We start from the raw sequence: 9,370 nt of genomic DNA on the forward strand, positions 1-9,370 counted from the left end.
CACAACTTCACCTTGCCGACAGAGCCCAGCACTGTTTGAATCCCGCCAGTTCTGATGAAATTCAGGTCTCTCGTTATGATTATATTGTCTGTCGCCATGTCGGTAGTTTTTGTAGTTTCTTTCTTGTCGGTTAAGTGGTAAAGAATTTCTCCCTGAATTACCACTGCACAGTGGACCGTTGCATCTGAAGTTATTCTGTCTCCCGTGATAATAATAGTTCTGGTTGCCATATTGTCTGTTTCTATGCTTGTCTCTGTCATATTCATTACTACGGAAATGCGATCTTTCTCTGTAACTATTACTCTGCCAGTGGTTGTCATATGGGTGGTGTCTGTTTTGTTCACGATTTGCGTTGTAAGAATAGCCATGTTGTGTCCAGTTATTATTTCTTTCATCGCAGAATTGCCACGGATGTGACCTGTAATTGTTGTGTTCCTGTTTTCGCGTCGCGCGATTGTCAGTGTCAATTTCTAATTTTTGTAAGAGTCCCTGAAAAGCATCAATGTCGTCTTTGCAACGTCCTGCCAAAATAGTATGTCGTAAAAGTTCAGGCAATTTGATTAAGCAAATGCGGATGAGTTCTGAGGGGCTATAAGGGTTTGACAGGTACCTTACTGTGCAACATGTCTTCAAAATATTTCACAAGACTGGAAATTCAGACTGTTCGAAATGTTTCGTCATTATGATGCTATGTTTTACTCCGTCTTGTGTAGCTTGAGATCAATATGCTGAGAGGAAGGCATGATAAAATTCTCCTTCACTGTGACAATCGTGAATGAGCGATCACATTGTTTCAGCTGGTTCATTCTCTAAGTAGCCACACATAAATTCTAATCTGTGCTCTGATGACAATTTGAAAGGAAAACAATGAAAGAATTGATGGAGCCACGCTTGTGGATGAATGTCGTTGCCAGAATTCTTAAATGTTTTGAATTTACTTGTAGTAATGAACAGCTTATAGTCAAAATCATCGTGTCGGCGAGTAGCATATCGGTCATTGTTACTTCGTGTCGGCGGTTCCATCTCAGATTTCTGTGCACCTTGCCAATTTCTTTCATAGCTTCCGAAATGCCCTGTGTTATTATTTTGTGGCTTTTCCGTATTTTCAAGTCTCTCTTCCCGTGTTGGAGCGCAAGTGTACTCTGAAATATGTAATTTTTGTATTACGTGTGCCAACTGATCTTGTACTTCCCGGATTTCTCTTTTGTGTTGCGTATTAATTTGATTCTGATTTTGTTTGAATTTCTTAATTTGTTCATATTCTGCTGGGTCATTAAAGACTACCGGTCTTGCGTCATTCAGATTATCATCTACCTTTGTGGATAAGTTAGTGAACCGATCCGAAAGTTCGGCTACTTTCTCTGATAATGAACTAATTTTCTCCAATTTTCTCCAATTTTCTCCAATTTTCAGAGTATCTACTGTGTCCTTTAAGTTTTCCTGAGTTTTTGCAAGTAGCGTAACCGAATCGGTAGATGCAACTGAGTCAATTTTAGCCCACAAGGCCTCATGATTTTCATGAACAATGGTTTGCAGTTCTTTTATGGCTGCTTCGTGATTCTGTAATACATTTTCATGCCGCGAAAAAATTAGTTGAAAATGGTCACAAATTTGTGTTTTTACGTCATTATAGACTTTTTTACATTTCGATTCAATGTTGTGTAACTCAGTAGTTAAATCTTCACGTGTTTGTTCAAGTGTGGTGTCTAACTTTTGAAGCTTTTGCTGTGTTTGTCTCTGATTTTGTTCCATTGTGTCTAACTTTTGAAGATTTTGTTCCATTGTGTCTACCTTTTGAAGCTTTTGTCCCATTTGTTGCATTAATTGTAATAACAATGCACTGGTGCCTGAAACATGTTCGTCAGTGCTATTCGGCAATGTATTTGAACCGGCAATACTCGCATTTTGAAAAGCAGAAAATGTGCCTTGAATTATTTGAGAAAACGGCGAGGACGCAAAACCCGAATCTACAGTATTTGCAAGATTGTGTCCTGTCATTTCGGATTTCTGAGGCAAGCTGTTGCCGACCGATCGTTCGATAATGCTTCCCTGTTCACTAATTGATTCACTGCCTACACCACTATTTGCAGCCCGCTCCATTTCCCTATGCACAATTACCAAATTATTGCTTTGAACATTAGTTAATTCATTACACAGTGGTGCTGATAAGCTACGCTCGTCATCACTATTATTTCTCAGTTTACCTTGGAACCTAGTGTCACGTTTTTCAACCGCCATTATTGTCACAATATTTCACACGATAACACAGAAAAGCACAATTTGAAGAGCAAAAGTAAGAGAACATAGCACTGAAAATAATATCTCGTTAATGGCAAGCGCAGCTGCGAAATAGTTGGTGCAAATTTACATGCATGCCACAACTGTTGTACTGTACAACAATGAAAGACTGCAACTACAAAGGAGATTTTCTCTACAATTACGCGCTAGCAATAAACAAAAGCTACACTAATTACACAAACTACAAGATAAAATCAGAAGATTCCAGTGAGGTATCCTCGGCTAAGGGTCGACATATGAAATATCCCCTTAGTAAAATTAGTGAATTACTGTGCTGGTAAATCCCTTACGTTATTTGATTTTCAAACAGCTGAGCAGAACTGAACGCACTCAGACATTTCGCTCTTTACCTATTCTGTTCAACACTAAACTGACACACAATAGCCCAACGCAATCTGACTTTTAATAATTCCTACAAAAGAATGGCCCTAACTAACATTAAACTATACCTTTCACAAATCACTAACCTCACAAAAATCTTCGCTACTCAAGCTACTGCAATACAGCGAGCGCCACTACTGCCAGCTAAGTAATAGATTCAAACTACTGAAGGCACTAATTACTGATAGGCACAGTTAGCAAATGAAAGATTTAGATAGAGAACAAACAATGAATTTACCTTAATAGTCATTATATATATAGCAGTTCATGACATCCAATCTTACAAATTTCAAAACTCCGCCATTTCTCTCCCCACATCCACCACTGCTGGCTGCTCACCTCCAGCTGCACAACACTACGAACTGTTAACAGCCAACTGCCCAACGCTACAATAGCCAACAACAATGCAAAACAGCCACAGACTGCACGCAGCACAGCCAGTGATTTTCATACAGAGCGCTACGTGGCGTTACCAATAAAAAATCTGTACAGCCTATTTACAACACAAACGACGTTGCACACTAGCCTTCACGTAGACAAATTTATTTTTAAATATGTTAAACACCCTCCCCGCATGAACCACGGACCTTGGTGTTGGTGGGGAGGCTTGCGTGCCTCAACAATACAGATAGCCGTACCGTAGGTGCATCCACAACGGAGGGGTATCTGTTGAGAGGCCAGACAAACGTGTGGTTCATGAAGAGAGGCAGCAGCCTTTTCAGTAGTTCAGGGGCAACAGTCTGGATGATTGACTGATCTGGCCTTGTAACACTAACCAAAATAGCCTTGCTCTTCTGGTACTGCAAACGGCTGAAAGCAAGGGGAAGCTACAGCCGTAATTTTTCCCGAGGGCATGCAGCTTTACTGTATGATTAAATGATGATGGCGTCCCCTTGGGTAAAATATTCCGCAGGTAAAATAGTGCCCCATTCGGATCTCCGGGCAGAGACTACTCAGGAGGACACTGTTATCAGGAGAAAGAAAACTGGCGTTCTACGGATCGGAACGTGGAATGTCAGATCCCTTAATCAGCCAAATGGGTTAGAAAAATTAAAAAGGGAAATGGATAGGTTAAAGTTAGACATAGTGGGAATTAGTGACGTTCGGTGGCAGGAGGAACAAGATATTTGGTCAGGTGAATACAGGGTTATAAATACAAAATCAAATAGGGGTAATGCAGGAGTAGGTTCAATAATGAATAAAAAAATTGGAGTACGGGTAAGCTACTACAAATAGCATAGTGAACACATTATTGTGGCCAAGATAGACACGAAGCCCACGCCTACTAAAGTAGTACAAGCTTATAGGCCAACTAGCTCTGCAGATGACGAAGAAATTAATGAAATGTATGATGAGATAAAGGAAATTATTCAGGTTGTGAAGGGAGACGACAATTTAATAGTCAGGGGTATCTGGAATTCAAGCATAGGAAAAGGGAGAGAAGGAAACATTGTAGGTGAATATGGATTGGGGCTAAGAAATGAAAGAGGAATCCACCTAGTAGGATTTTGCGCAGAGCATGACTTAATCATAGCTAACACTTGGTTTAAGAATCGTTAAAGAAGGTTGTATACATAGAAGAACCCTGGAGATATTAAAAGGCATCAGATAGATTATATAATAGTAAGACAGGGATTTGGGAACCAGGTTTTAAATTGTAAGACATTTACAGGGGCAGATGTGGACTCTGACCACAATCTACTGGTTATGAAGTGTAAATTAAAACTGAAGAAACAGCAAAAAGGAGGGAATATCAGGAGATGGGATCTGGATAAACTGTAAGAACCTGAGATTGTACAGAGTTTCAGGTAGAGCATAAGGGAACAACTGACAGGAATGGGGGAAAGAAATACAGTAGGAGAAGAATGGGTAACTTTGAGGGATGAAATAGTGAAGGCAGCAGAGGGTCAAATAGATAAAAAGACGAGGGCTAGTAGAAACCCTTGGGTAACAGAAGGAATACTGAATTTAATTGATGAAAGGAGAAAATATAAAAATGCAGTAAATGAAGCAGGCAAAAAGGAATACAATCGTCTCAAAAATGAGATCGACAGGAAGTGGAAAATTGCTAAGCAAGGATTGCTAGAGGACAAATGTAAGGATATAGAGGCTTATCTCACTAGGGGTAAGATAGATACTGCGTACAGGATAATTAAAGAGACCTTTGGAGAAAGGAGAACCACTTGCATGAATATCAAGAGCTTTAATGGAAACCCAGTTCTCAGCAAAGTAGGGAAAGCAGAGAGTTGGAAGGAGTATATAGAGGGTCCATACAAGGGCGATGTACTTGAGGACAATATTATGGAAATGGAGGAGGATGTAGATGAAGATGAAATGGGAGATATGATACTGTGTGAAGAGTTTGACAGAACACTGAAAGACCTGAGTCGAAACAGGGCCCCGGGAGTAGACCACATTCCATTAGAACTACTGACAGCCTTGGCAGAGCCACTCCTGGCAAAAATCTACCATCTGGTGAGCAAGATGTATGAGACAGGCGAAATATCCTCAGACTTCAAGAAGAATATAATAATTCCAATCCCAAAGAAAGCAGGTGTTGACAGATGTGAAAATTACAGAACTATCAGTTTAGTAAGCCACAGCTGCAAAATACTAACACGAAATCTTTACAGACGAATGGAAAAACTGATAGCAGCCGACCTCGCAGATGATCAGTTTGGATTCCGTAGAAATGTTGGAACGCGTGAGGCCTCACTGACCCTACCACTTATCTTAGAAGAAAGATTAAGGAAAGGCAACCCTACGTTTCTAGCATTTGTAGACTTAGAGAAAGCTTTTGACAATGTTGATTGGAATACTCTCTTTCAAATTCTGAAAGTGGCGGGGGTAAAATACAGGGAGCGAAAGGCTACTTACAATTTGTACAGAAATCAGATGGCAGTTATAAGAGTTGAGGGGTATGAAAGGGAAGCAGTGGTTGCGAAGGGAGTGAGACATGGTTGTAGCCTATCCCCAATGTTATTCAATCTGTATACTGAGCAAGCAATAAAGGAAACAAAAGAAAAGTTTTGAGTAGGTATTAAAATCCATGGAGGAGAAATAAAAACTTAGAGGTTCGCCGAAGACATTATAATTCTGTCACAGACAGCAAAGGACTTGGAAGAGCAGTTGAACGGAATAGACAGTGTCTTGAAAGGAGGGAATAAGATTAACATCAACAAAAGCAAAACAAGGATAATGGAATGTAGTCGAATTAAGTCGGGTGATGCTGAGGGAATTAGATTAGGAAATAAGATACTTAAAGTAGTAAAGCAGTTTTGCTATTTGGGGAGCAAATAACTGATGATGGTGGAAGTAGGGAGGATATAAAATGTAGACTGGCAATGGCAAGGAAAGCGTTTCTGAAGAAGAGAAATTGGTTAACATCGAGTTTAGATTTAAGTGTCAAGAAGTCGTTCCTGAAAGTATTTGTATGGAGTGTAGCCATGTATGGAAGTGAAGCATGGGCAATAAATTGCTTGGACAAGAAGAGAATAGAAACTTTCGAAATGTGGTGCTACAGACGAATGTTGAAGATTAGGTGGGTAGATCACGTAACTAATGAGGAGGTATTGAATAGGATTGGGGAGAAGAGAAGCTTGTGGCACAACTTGACTAGAAGAAGGGATCGGTTGGTAGGACATGTCCTGAGGCATCAAGGGATCACAAATTTAGCATTCGAGGGCAGCGTGGAGGGTAAAAATCATAGAGGGAGACCAAGAGATAAATACACTAAGCAGATTCAGAAGAATGTAGGCTGCACTAGGTACTGTGGAATGAAGAAGCTTGCACAGGATAGAGTAGCATGGAGAGCTGCATCAAACCAGTCTCTGGACTGAACACCACAACAACAACAACAACAACATGTTAAACACAACGGAAAAAACGGAAGTTTCCCACCAACTAAATGAATTATGGCATTATGATATACCAACCCCTCAAACAATATTCAAGTATTGCACTCCAAGCAATCAACACACAGTTATATCAGAAGAAAAATGAATTTTCATTCAATATTCAACCTGTTTGCGCCAGGGTTCAAACAAAATAGATTAATTGCTTTCAAATAAAATAACACTAACCTGAAGGTCGGTACACGGAAAAATGGCTCTTAGTTAAATTAAATTTCCAGAAGAATTAGAAGAATTCTTCAAAGAAACCAAATATGAAGTAACTGTTAAATATTGTTAGATATTTATGATACTGGACATGTCAGTAGGTTTCTTGGAGGCAGGGACCCATTCCTGACGATAAAGACACAGGTCAATAATGTAGTTTAACACATAGTTTACACTGCTACGAAATACTATATTGCAGAAAAATTTCCATCTTCAGATGGTTCAGTAGCTTCAGATTTAAATAACTACACGCTCTACGAGTCACTTCTACATTCAAGTGATGCTGTAGTTGTCGATGTCGTAAACTTCCAGTGCTCGGACTGTGACACGCTGTGTTTCAAAGTCATTACTAGGAAATTATGTGAGACGTAATCTTTACAATTATGACCGCCACATCATATATCAGTAATTACATTGTTACACATTAACCACCTCTTCTGTTCATTCAGATATCAGTCTCTCCTTTATGCAGTTACACGACATCAAGGAAGAACTTCCATGATATTGGAGGGGACTGTAGAGGGTAAGAATTGTAGCGGAAATGATGACCTGATGCTTAACTGAAAATACTTATTATTTAAATTTACCATATGATTTAAGCAAATACAGTTACAGTGTTGATAGTTACAAAATTTGTCATTTTAATGAAGCGCTTCTGGAGGAAACGTCGATCGTTAAGATCGATCAAAGCGTTCATATTTGATCATTCAGGTCTTTGTTGCAAAACTTGTTAATTTCACTTTAACAGTAAATCCTAAACTACTATAGATATGATAAATATTCAAGTTTTACTGAGATCACCATGAAAATTTATGGATGATGGTAGATTAAAATTACTGTGGCTTCATTCCCTAAATTACTACATAACTGAATAATTTTCATAAATGTTTCCATTGACGTCCGATCTCAGGTCCGTCATATTTATCACTGCTACGTCTCCGTGGCCACAAACGGCTTCTATGGGATTTCCCTATTACGTAGGTTCTTGTGTCTCTCACTCACACACCTTCAATGGCTAGGCCTCATTCAGCACAATAGACACTTGTGAATTTCCCCGTCCCGGTCGAATCTGCGCTCTTTATGGCACACAGTTCAGGGTTCGTTTCACAACTCCTGAAGGCTCACTCTTCGGCCATATTTTTAAATGAGAGCGCAATGCTCGTTAACTGGCATGGCTATACCTATTTGAACTGTGTGAGACTTGACATATCTGTGTATCGAAGGCCAAACGATAATAAATAATGCTAGTGACAGGGATGCCAATCTAAGCTCCCTCGAGTTGCGGAGTGGTACATTATTTCCTCTGCACCAGGTGTTGCGGTTCCACCAGCTATACTCGGCCATCAGAGCCTCGACAGGCAGGGTTCACATCTAGAAGGTGAAGTCACCATTTGAGTTGGAACGGCTTTATATTTGCATCAGCAGCACATGAGTACAGAAGTAACCTGCAGGTTTTATCTTCAGGTTTTGCGAAACCTACCTAGTCAGGCGTTATCATCTCTAATGATCCTTGTAATTTTTCTGATTCTTCTTAACTGTAATAATACTTGTTGTAGTGCTTATCTCCATTGCAAATAAGACATAATATTTCGCGAAAAGGCCCAGGCTTTCATCGAAAAGACTCTTACCTCATCTAAGATTGTGTATGTTGATTTCATGTCTCGCTCCATTGATTCCGTCGTGCAAAACAGGAAACAGCCTTTTAAAACGATAGGCTAACACAAACTGTAAAAAATTCAGGAGGAAAAATTTAACCGGCAGAACGTACTTCCATTTTTTGTATCTATAAACTCTGAACTTGCTGTAGTGCAATGTATCAAGAAGCTGAAAGAGGAACACTGTTTCTGTGTTTCAGTTAATTCTCGTTGTAATTTTGTCGATGCGAAATTCTCAGATATGGAGTTGAATGACTACGATTTTAAAAATATCCCAGAAACTACAGATCTTGTCTTATGTATTTAATTCTGAGTATGAATCGATGTTTCGATACCAGAAACGGATTAGATGACGTCATGTTTTATTATGAAGCTGTACATAGGATTGTGTCTAGTATTACAGAATAATTAAGTGGCTTACTGAAGTGAATAACAAAGTTTTTTTTTTTTCATTTTACAGCTTCCCTTTATAGCGAGTTTTTCATCGATGGTTGCAATATCCAGTGCCTAAACCAAAGAACACAGGTACGAATTATAAGTAAAACTCATATTTCTCGACTCACCTAGTGTCTTATTTACTAAGATATTCGCCGTTTATGCTTCTAAACTTATATGAAAACATAGAAGCAATAATATGTGTATTCTGGTAATGTATTGAAGGCTTTATATCTAATTTTTTAAACTCAATTTGATTTACTGTGTACAACATTTATAAAAGATACAACCGCCTTTCTCAAAATGATGAACGTTCCAAATTTTAACACTTTATATTTCGCCATACCACAAAGTAACTTTTTTGCTGATTACCGGGATTTCCTCTCTCTTTCTTTTTAATTTAGTTATTTTATGATAGTTCACGTTATGGACATCAGGATTAGTTAATAACTCACCTGACTCGTCACATATGTATAATATGGT

At 39.0% G+C, this 9,370-nt stretch overlaps 1 long non-coding RNA gene across 1 annotated transcript in view; it reads left to right on the plus strand.

The window, feature by feature from the left end:
• Nucleotides 1–8,970, plus strand: part of LOC124544768 — a 29,118-nt gene extending 20,148 nt beyond the window's left edge. Inside the window, exon 3 of the long non-coding RNA XR_006967563.1 lies at nt 8,913–8,970. This is a non-coding gene — a long non-coding RNA (uncharacterized LOC124544768). The remainder of the gene's footprint in view (nt 1–8,912) is intronic.
• Nucleotides 8,971–9,370: the final 400 nt, after the last annotated feature.

The sequence above is a fragment of the Schistocerca americana genome, chromosome 8, assembly GCF_021461395.2.
Source record: "Schistocerca americana isolate TAMUIC-IGC-003095 chromosome 8, iqSchAmer2.1, whole genome shotgun sequence".
Taxonomy (NCBI): domain Eukaryota; kingdom Metazoa; phylum Arthropoda; class Insecta; order Orthoptera; family Acrididae; genus Schistocerca; species Schistocerca americana.